Source organism: Gigantopelta aegis, unplaced genomic scaffold (genome assembly GCF_016097555.1).
Source record: "Gigantopelta aegis isolate Gae_Host unplaced genomic scaffold, Gae_host_genome ctg3165_pilon_pilon, whole genome shotgun sequence".
In the NCBI taxonomy this organism is placed as follows: Eukaryota; Metazoa; Mollusca; class Gastropoda; order Neomphalida; family Peltospiridae; genus Gigantopelta; species Gigantopelta aegis.
In genome coordinates this window covers 24,369-36,342 of record NW_024533208.1, presented here as the reverse complement: position 1 = coordinate 36,342, position 11,974 = coordinate 24,369, and positions in this window count along the sequence as shown.

Sequence of the window (11,974 nt, the reverse complement as noted above, 5' to 3'; positions counted from 1 at the left end):
TAATAGCCAATTACAATTTTATTAAAATTAGACTTGCTGATCTCGTTAACCTAAGCAGTTTAAATTATCAACTTCATTGAATAGTATAAGCTTTATAAACATTTTAAATGAAAGAGTTAAGACAATTAATCAAATCAACTTAATAAACTGTCAATTGTAGTTTATTGAGTTAGTCTCTCTGATCTCTGTAATCTAAGCAGTTTACATTATTAAGTTCACTCAATAGTCTAGACTTCCAAACAATTTAAACTAATGAGTAATGATGTGAAGGTCACTTAATAGTCAAAACTTTCTAAACTCTTTAAATTAAAGAGTTTAGAGAGTTAATGCAAACAAACTTAATAAACTATGAACACCTCTCTGATCTTTTTAATCTAAGCAGTTTGTATTGTTAAGTTCACTAAATTGTCTAAACTTTCTAAACTCTTTCAACTAAAGTGTTTCGAGAATTTTTGCAAACAAACTTGATAGTGTCAATTCCAGTATATTGAGTTAATCTCTCTGAACTCTTTTAGTCTAACAATTTACCTTGTGAAGTTCAATTAAAAGTCAAAACGTTCTAATGTCTTTGAATTAAAGAGTTTACTTCAATAATGTGAACAAGTTTAATAAACTGTCAATTCCTGTTTATTGAGTTAACCTCTCTGATCTGTTTAATCTAAGCAATTTACATGTGAAGTTCACACAATAGTCTCAACTTTCTAAAAACTTTAAATTAAGGATTTTAAAATGTTAATATAAACAAACTTAATGAACTATCAACACCAGGTTATTGAGTTTATCTATCCATTCTCTTTAATCTAAACAGTTTAAAATGTGAAGTTCACTCAATTGTCTAAACTTTCTAAACTCTTTAAATTAAAGAGTGTAGAGAATTCATTTCTCTCTAAACCCATTAATCTAAGCAGTTTATATTGTAAAGGTCAGTTAATAGTCAAAACTTTCTAAACTCTTTAAATTAAAGAGTTTAGAGAGTTAATGCAAACAAACTGAATAAACTATCAACTCCTCTCTCATCTCTTTAGTCTGAGTTTTTCACATTGTTAAGTTCACTAAATAGTCTAAACATTCTAAATTTGTTCAATTTATTGAGTTAATCTCTCTGAACTCTTTAATCTAAGGGATTTACCTAGTGAAGTTTACAGAGTTAATGCAAACAATCTTAATAAACTGTTAATTCCCGTTTATTGAGTTAATTGCTCTGATCTAAGCAGTTTACATCTGAAGTTCACTCAATAGTCTAACTATCAATTCCTGATTATTGAGTTAATCTCACTGAACTCTTGAATCTAAGCAGTTCACATTGTGAAGTTCTAAACTTTCTAAACTCTTTAAAGAATTTAGATAGTGAATGCAAACAAACTTAAACTATCAATTTGAGGTTAATTAACTCAGTAGTTAACATTGTTAAGTTCACATCATGAACTTAAATGAATAGTCTAAATCTTCTAAACTCTGTAAATTAAAGAGTTTAGAAACATTAATGCAAACAAGCTTAATTGCTGTTTATTGAGTTAGTCCCTCAGAGCCCTTTAATCTCAGCAGTTTACAATATGCACTTCACTCAATAGTCTAAACCTTCTAAACTCTTTAAATTAATGAGTTTAGAGTGTTAATGCTAATCATCTTAATAAACTGTAAATCGCAGTTTATTGAGTTAGTCTCTCTTATCAAATTAATCTAAGCAGTTTACATTGTGAACTGCACTCAATAGTCTAAACCTTCTAAACTCTTTAAATTAAAGACTATAGAGGGTTAATGCAAACCAACTTAATAAGCTGTCAATTGCAGTTTATTGAGTTAGTCCCTCTTAGCCTTTTAATATAAGCAGTTACATCATGAATTTAACTGAATAGTCTAAATCTTCTAAACTCTTTAAATTAAAGAGTTTAGGCTATCAATTGCTGTTTATTGAGTTAGTTCCTCAGAACACTTTAATCTAAAGTTGTCAATTGCAGTTTATTGACTTAGTCTCTCTTAGCCCTTTAGTATAAGCGGTTTACATGATGAACTTAACTGAATAGTCTAAATCTTCTAAACTCTTTAAATTAAAGATTTTAGAAAGTTAATGTAAACCAACCTAATGGAACTGTCAATTGCTGTTTATTGAGTTAGTCCCTCAGAGCCCTTTAATCTAAGCAGTTTACAATATGCACTTCACTCAATAGTCTAAAACCTTCTAAATTTTTTAAATTAAAGAGTTTAGAATAAACTAACAATTGCAGTTTATTGAGTTAGTCTCTCTGATCCCTTCAGTTTACATTCTGAGCTACACTCAGTAGTCTAAATCTTCTAGGTGAAGTCCATTCTGATTACACAACCGATGGAATTTTGTGTTTTTTAAAATGGTCTGACAAGTGAGTGGTACACATGTTGTCAACCTTCTATAATGAAAATATGATCGATAAGAGGAAGAGAACCAGAGCAGTAGATGGAGGAGTAGAGATGGTACAGAAACCAAAAGTAATTGAAGACTACAACATGATATAGTCTAGTCGTCAAGTGCGATCAACTTGAACTATATTATGGATGTGTACACAGGTCATGCAAGTGGTGGAAAAAAAAGTCTTTTTTTCACTTATTTGATGTATCCATTGACAACACCAAAATTTTGTACAATGTAGTTGCTGAAAAGCCTTTACCACAGCCTGATTTGTGGTTGTCAATGGCAGGCGGACTACTTGACAGTAATAAACAACCAGTTTAAAATGTAATATTTCAATGCCTATTTTGAACTTTTCTTTTTTTTTCTTTTTGCACAAAAAGATGTGCATTTAAACCCTTCTTTAAAAGATTTTTGGGCACCAAAAATATGTGAATTTTAACCACTTTTTAAAACCTTTTTGTGCCAAATTGTGATTATTTTGACCCCTTTGCTAAGTATTTGGGTGCCAAAAGTACAGATATTTCAACCCCTTTTTGCACCAAAAGGGTTCTTATTTTAAACCCCTTTTAAAAAATTGCATGCAAAAATTATTTCTAACTTTACAGTTGTGTATTTTCTACAGAAGATGTCAAATTTTCGGTGACAAATTTAAGGAGGAAGAGGTTAAAATTTTGTTGTATTTTGGAGGTGAAAATAGTTACAAAAAGGGACAAAATTCCTTTATTTTCAAGTCAAAAATGTATAGAAAAAGTGTTTAAAATTTTGCGTATTTCCGCACTAACATTTAAAAAGAAGTGCTTAAATACTTGCGCATTTTCATTCCAAAAACTTGTTTTCGGCAACAAATGTAGAGAAGTAGAGTTTAAAATTTCAGGTATTACATTACTATCCAATATTATGTTCTTATCTATATCACGTCTTATCATAATATAATTTTACCATGTAACTACCTCATATTATGCCCTAAAGAACATGACAATACAATATATGTATGCAGTAGTTATCTTATGAAGAATGTCTAGTAATAGTTGTTCCACTTTTCAATTTTGACCATTATTACCTGCTTATGAAGGAGATATCACTTTTCTGTAAATTTAAATTATTTTTTTGCTTCCCTTTATTTAGTGTTGTCTTTGTTTTTCTCCAATACCAGTATCTGTTACTTACAACTATAACAACAAGGGGACTTATATATATAATGTGCAATTATACACATACATGCTTGGATGCACTCTGAAGATGGAGAGATACACAGACTGATATTAACTACCAACGAGTGAGTGAGCTTCCTCAGGCTTGTTTGGTCCCGAATTTAATTGCTATCCCCAATATAAATAAATATTACCAGCTTATATTGTCAATAAAATACAGCACATTAACCCTTCATACTTAATGTAATAAATTACTCAATTTTACTGCACATCTGCTACACAACAAACATCTATTATAAAGAGCTTTAGTTAATATTGATAACTACAACAGAATATAATCACTTCAAGATAGAATTATCAATTAACTAACTAGTTCATGATGATTTTGTGATGATTTACTGATGATTTTGTTATAGGGGAGAGGTATAATAAGTCACTGGACTCCATAATATAACTTAGTAACAATTACTTCAGATTATCTGCTTCTACGATCACACAAACACAACCTGGTCATTTCAAAGTATTTTAAAGTATATATTCATGAGGGTATAGCTTATTAACATTGGGGTGTGACTATCCAAAGTAACATTAACTTATGAAGATTTTTGAAAAATATTTCTTGGTTTCTTGATCTTTCAAATTCATGAAGAGATGGATGGAAAAGATGAAGTCAAATATCTATACCAAAAAAATTTTTTACATCACAATTGGTTGTGATGATTATGTTATCTATAATGTCTATTATTCGGTACCTACACTGTATTTTGAATGATTCACTAAAGTAACTGATCAGTTAGTATCTCTGAAATAACTTTTGCCCCATTTGTCAGTGAGCAAAAGTGCAAATGATCAATGGTCATTTAAACTGAACATCCTCTCTGATCTACTCCTTATTTCTACATTCATCCTTATCACACACACACACAAACATCAAAGGCCATTTCTACGAATTACTTGGTTAAGCAGTTTGGCTTAACAGGTGCACTAAAACTAAGGACTAAAGCTCATTGAATTTAAAAGTCAAGCTATATATACTAACACGTACTGCTACTCTGACCGTATTTATTACTACTATGTTTCCTTTTGTTGTAGTGAGGAACATCATCATTGTCTCAGATTTACTGCAGAGAATATTGTCAAATGACTTGGCTGCATGGAATCCAGTTCCTTCTTCTGTCTTGCTAAGCAGCCCTGTAGAAGAAAAGTCCTGACACATTGGTTGCTAAAATGAAGTCTGTCTAAAATGTCTAGTACAAACCATTACAAGCGAATACTGATACAAAAGTAGACACAATGGGGGTAAATAGGGTTGTAAAAACGTTTTGACTAATATTATTCAGACTTGCTACATTGTACTAAATATACTGGTTACTAAAGTCTATATATTACAGAGCAAAGGACTACTGAGATTGTTTCAAAATGACTTAGACAGGCTTAGCTCAGATAAACACATGCACTAATACTAAGGGCTAAAGTTCACAAAATTTAAATGTCAATCTAGATGTACTAACACATATGGAGTACTGACCATATTTGTTACTAATGTCTTCGAGGAATGTCATTGTCTCAGATTTACTGCAGAGAACACTGTCAAATGACTTGGCTGCATGGCATCTAGTCCTTCTTCTGTCTTGGTAAACAGCCCTGCAGAAGTAAAGTCCAGACACACTGGTTGGTAAAATGAAGTAATGTCATCTAAGTTTATTAATTTCTAGTACAATTTGACGCCGTTAGTCTTGCTAAACTGCCCTGCAGAAGTATGGCTAATCAAACTGAGAATGTTCAGTTGATAATGGATAATGCGCCATGATAATAACAACAATATAACTCCCTATGTCTTATCTAGTACACAATGAACATTATCTGTCTGAATATAAGTTTATTAATCACAAATACATGAAGCCCTGCCATTGTGTTGCAGTACGTCATCACCTCGTTACAATGGGTGGAGTTACTCAATTTAACTCTTATCTAACATTTGGGCCAATTGAGGATCATAAGCCTGCAAACATATGACTTAGTAAGTATGCTTTCCAATGAACAATAGTTGAAGCAGTACAAATATAAAATCATATCAATATAACAAGATATTAACATAAATAAAAATCAAAACATTATAAATCAGTTTCATTGATGTATACACCTGTAATGTCTATATTCTACAGTTATCTTCGTAGAGTGTGCAGTAGTCAATGACTAAGATATGGTAAGTCTATGAACTTGACTTTCTCTAAAACTATACCATCTAAATTTATAATAAGAGGATGACTACTTATTAACAACTGTTGAGCAGTAGTTCCTATATAGTCACTGGATCAAGGACAAGAATGTCAGACATCATATACCTCCATTATAAGCTGATACTATTACTACAGTGTTTCAATTTGTACAAATGCTTTCGTTATCTAATGGAGTTCATTAAAAATAATACAGTTATATTTTAACAGCTATTCTCACTTACATTTAACAAGGGGTTAAATTTTTGTATAACCTAATTGGTATCAGAACACTTTGCTGGCTCAGAGTCAACCATTTAGTAAGTATATGGCTAAAACAAGTATTGAAATAATTATGTAACATTCAGTAATTACTTACATAATGCTGTAAATATATCTCTTATATAAGGTTGGATATATTACATGCATCATATCCCATATGAAATTGGTCAATGTTGAGCTATGTACAGCATCATACCCAGACCTACAATGTTTTGTGATGTTTGTAGGTCTGGGTATGAGACTATGTGGAGTCTGACTTCTGGTTTGGTTGTTGTCCAAACATTCAGTAATGGATAACCTCCTTTGTTTCAGGATTGATAATTAGAGACAATCAATATGAAAGTGTATCTCAATGATTTTAGAATTTACAGTACATTAGGTTATATGTGACTTGTTCTTTTATTCATTTAGACTAGTTCAATGAGATATCTGAGTACAACATTACCAACAGAAGCAGCTGCACAACAAAGTGTGAAGGTAAATTGTCTAAAATGTCTGTGATGATAGGTATAGTATTGGTCAACATTTTAATGAGGCAATCATCTCAATAAAGAGTATTTTATTTGGTTCTGTTAATGAGTACGTATATCCAGCATGTGGTCTTGCTCTCAACAGTCTGAAGCCAGAAACTTTATCTAGTTAATGCAACTTATAAAAAAATATAGTAACTATATTACACCCTAAAATTGAATAAACCTGATATTAATAGCATTACCAGATATATGGAATGATGTGTATAAGACAATTTTATTGTATAATGCTAAATTATTAATAGTGATTAAATGGTGTGTGGTCATTACATTTTGATTTCTAACCAAAGAATGATATCCATTGTGATTTTTGACTACTTGGTATAGTTGTACTTGTTGTGTAGTGCATTACAGCACATAGATCTCTCCATTATTGATAGCCTATTGTCCTTTCATTACAGTAAATTGTTTTCAAAGTATATTTATTCCCTATAAACTTGCTATATGTACAATATAAATGTAGTTACTACCACCCATTAAATTTATTTTTCTATATTCACAGTGTTCTAATATATCCTTATATATAACATAACCTATTATAAAATATTAAACATCTGTTGATTGTGTTACCTACCTTCTTTGTATCATAAGGACTGTCTAAACTTAATATAACACTGGATTTCACTCAGTACTTTTAATATCCCACACCAACTTTGTCTTGTTATTTCTTTTATACTATAGGCTCCTATTCAAGTTTATGGATTAAAAGAAAAATATGCTCATGCTTTCTTTTCAGAGCTGCTAGTAAAAAACATTATTAGAGAAAATGGAAGAGGAACTAAAAGATTTTTAGGTAATTTATAGATATTAATATAACTCTTATTATAACTGCTAATGTATAATTTACGATGAAGTACATGTAGAGTGTATATGTACATGTAATGGTTTATACAATTGTTTTTTTAAATTAATGGATTTCTTAATTTTATAGAAACTGATTCACCAGCTCTTTCTGGTTTTATTAATAACCCTACCATCAGAAAACAATAGAAGGAAAGTAAATAATTAAGATAAGTACTATTTTAATACTTACTCATCTTTAGCTACTTTTAATGATGGTTTAAAAGAAAAGAAGTATTCTGATCTCACTGTGAACCTCTTTGGTTAGTTGTCTTTAATCCACTGTGACATATTATGTGTTGTCATAATAATTTTACAGGTGCATTAGCTGAAAATAATCATTTCACCAAAGTTCCTGGAGTGATCAAAGCTTTTGGTACAAATGAGTGCTTATAGAGGAGAGGTCAACTGTGTTTCACTACTGCTAAGGTATAATAATATTAATTAAAGGTGATATTGTCACATTTGAATGCAGCATAACAACAAAAATTATACATATTATGAAATCGCGAATGCTAGAGAACAAGGTTTAGTTGGAGTCCATATAAATGGAGACAAAGATTTAACTGACATATTAGACAAGATGAGAAAAAAGAGAGCAAGAGTGAGTGCGTAAGAGAGGAGGAAAGACCTTTAGTATGAAAGATACTGTCTTATAAAAGTCTCAGTATATTGAATTAAAGAATACTTAATAGAGCAGTTGCAAACACATACTATTGAATCAGCCACAGTCCCTTTCTAGTAAACAACAACAGCACAACTTCTTGTAATGGTGGCTTTCAAAAAGCCATTTAGTTGAGCAGAGCAGGAGTGATGCAAGAATTAATTATGCTGCAATCACAGCTAATGTTAAGGGTGTCTGTTGTTCCTTTACAGGAAACACATTAAAAGAGCTAAAACAAATTTTAATTTCTCCAATATAAAGTACATTATATGCATTATCTAATATAAAGTGCTGATGATGAATTATTTGGTATGGTAGTCCTCCTCTCAGTAGGTCAACGCACTACCATTCTTTGGGTACTTGTTCTTCCTAGCATAGTTGAGTACTTTAGCAATCAACTTGATAAAATTCATGAGAGGAGTAGTTTCCAGCCAATGTTTAAAAAGGAATGAGTTATTATTACCACAGACACTGTTACTTCTATTGTTACAAAGGATAATAGGAAAAAAAAAAGTGGAAAGAACATCGTCCAAGTTCAAATATAGCAGTCCATTAATACTATGCCAGTATATGATAGAACTTAGTTCATCTGCTAAAGCTCCTACAAGTTGATTAATATTGAACTGAAGAATGTTAGCACGAAAACCAGCATATCCAACTACAGCACAAAGATATGCAAGTGCATATATTACAAAAATAAGGATTACTAGGGCATTACACTGATAATAAAACACACACCAGAAAATGTCAAGCAAAAAAGAGAACAACAAACATGCCAGTGACAATGGTCTTATAATATCCTGTCCACACGTTAGCTATCTATCTAGGTAATGAGAACAAAGGAAACCATTAAATATTCATTATTAAAAAGTAGTATTACTGGCACTATTTGATGTCTGAGTTTGCTGTACATAGTATCTCCTAAATATCTTATAAATATAATGTAGTCATACATTAGAACATCTCAGAAAATTACAAAAATAGATGACTGTGAAGACAAATGACAGAAATGACTAATAAATCTTTGACTTATGACTTGTCATTTCTCAAATGTTGTACTTGAAAACAGAGAAACCTAAAAATATAAAATGCTATTCATCAACTCTTATAATTCACAATTGTAACAATGGCCTGATATGAACTCAACAGACTATACACTTTAAATATATGAAGTACTTCACAGCTATACTTTGGATAAATCAACAGTATAATTGCCACTAGTTATATGTACAGATTGCAATTGCAAATTTATTTTTGTTGAAATTAAGCGTAACCTGTTGCTTTTACCAATGTATTACTGTTTGTCTAGCTACATCACCTTCACTTCGTAATACATTAGTAATTAATAGTATTATATTTTGATATTTTTTATAACTATGCAACCTATATACACTGTATTTAAAATTAAATCAATTTGCAATCATTTATCTTATACAGTTTGGTACATAATTTATATCTATAGTATATAATAAATGCATCATATATGATCTGTTTTGTAATAATGAAACCACTTCTGTCAACCTGTTTCTATATGTGATACAAGTATTTTAAGACTCAGGCAAGATATGTAGAGACTGTTGAAAGAAGTAATTGGTTAGGTTGTTTAACTATATTCATTTGTGTGTAATTTAGTCTATCTTTAAGTCAATAACCACATTTACTTTGAATCATTTAAGTGTTAATTCAGTGTGTGTAAACTTGCCTCATTCCTGATTTCTGTAATAGTTCTTATCTTTGTTCATTGTCCTTATCTTTTTCCATTTAGTATGATCTTTGTTCTTTGTTCAATTTCTGATAAATACCTGATTGTTGTTCACTCTTAACTGTATCAATTTCATTTAAATACAAGTTCTACTTAAGCTTAGTTGTGACGAGAACAGAGCTGCATACTCAGCTGCAGTCTTGCCATAGAACTATACAAAAAACTTCAACAGTGAGTAGTGACACTGATAGTCTAAAAGGCTATATAGAAAAGATTCTCCATATTTTCAAAATATAATGTCAAAGTTTATGTCACAAGAGAGTGTGACATAATTCTTTTACAACTTACTAAAGTGTGTTGTATTAATTATCACAATAATAGGCATATTTCACTAAACCCTACACATTAAACACTAACACTAAAGCCTGAACAAAAAAACACACACTTTAAACTCTAAGCCCTAAACCCACTAAAGTCTTATAAATCTGATTTGTCCTGACACTTATCTTACACTACAGTCTAATATGCATGTAAAATAGACCACCCACGCAATATATGCTGAGATTCAAAGCATCATAGCCCTGAACATGGAGCAGCCCACCCACTTAATGTCTGTTGGAATGCAGGATGTTTTGAATTTGAACCTTAGTAGGTAGTATAAATAGAGTTCTTCCTTTTACTTTTTTAATTATTTAAGCTACTGATGAAGATAGTCAGTTTTGGATTTGTGGTAACTCAGGATTGTAAAGTTGCCAACAAAAGTATTACAAATGGTATAAGGGTTGTTACTACTGTTTTACATCAGTATATGGTACAACCATCCACTGCAAGTTGTACAATATCGGAAGCAGTAGTTGGATGTAATAAACGTTTGATGATAATGGAGTTAATAGCACTAACAAGAAAGTCCTTTTTTCTGTAAACAAGTGAGTAGAATTAAAAGATCAATCAAACAACTCTAGAGTGGTACTTCTATTGTTGGTTCATAGGCTGGAAGCTGAATTATTTTAATCTAGCTAAAAGATATTAAATTTTTCATGTTAAGTTGAAAATATATGACACCTTAATTTCAGATTTACTTCTACTGCACCTTAATCATTCTAATTACTCAGACTCAGAGTTGCCATTCGTTTGAGACTGTGTATGAACATGTTCTGCAATGTGGATTAATTTTTTTTCATCATCTGTAGACATTTAGTTTGAAAATGAACAATTCTCACAACTGTCATCATTAAAAGGAGAAGATCCACTTCATATAGTTTATTCAAATTTGCTACAAAAGAATGTGACTAGATGAGTGTTGTTAGATGAATTTAAGTGTTGCTTAAACTTTGATGGGTACCAGTCTTATTGATTTGAGATTGTTTCAGAATAATCTGAAATAACATAACCAGAAGTCAGTATTGTAATAAAATCTATGAAATTGCAGTAGTACATCTTCCATTCTTTTGTCGGTAATCTGCCAAATGGAGATAATGATGTCACATGACATTATGCAAACCCAGTACATTTTGTGAGAAAAAGAGACCAGCTCTTTCTCTGTTAATTCTCGATAACATCATAATGCTGGACATTGTACTATCCCTGCTGGTAGTACTCATGCTCAGCACCAATCTGCATGAATCATTGAGCAGCCAAATGGTCATGTCCCTCATCATTGACTGCCATGTCAGAATATACTACCTCATGGAATCCTCTACACTCATCATCAAACAATTAGCCACCTTTCCTTCAGTTCCATCAAGTAGTGGTTTTCAATATTGATATCACTAAAATGCCATACTAATTACGAAATGTAGTAAAAAAATATATATGCACCCTTAGAAGAGAAGGTATTTTCCTGTGCATTCTTCACAAAGTGAGTCAAAGATCATTGTATGATGAAGATGCCATAGCTTGGAATGTTGTAACGGAAAAAAGACAAAATCATAGCGATAAAAATTAGTTTTTTCACCTCTGAATATGTTGGCCCTTGATCTGACTCCCATGGATAAATTGGCTTCCTTCACACTGACAGAGACCTGGAAGATGATGTTTACTGACCACTTTCTCTAGATGAGCATGTCACTATTAATAATCATTGGCATTTAGTCAATTATCATTTATCAGTAAATTTCACAAGAACTAATTAACCTCTTAATTTTCATTACTCTTTGACTTATATGTTGGATAACTAATCATTAATTTTGTTCTTTCAAGTCAA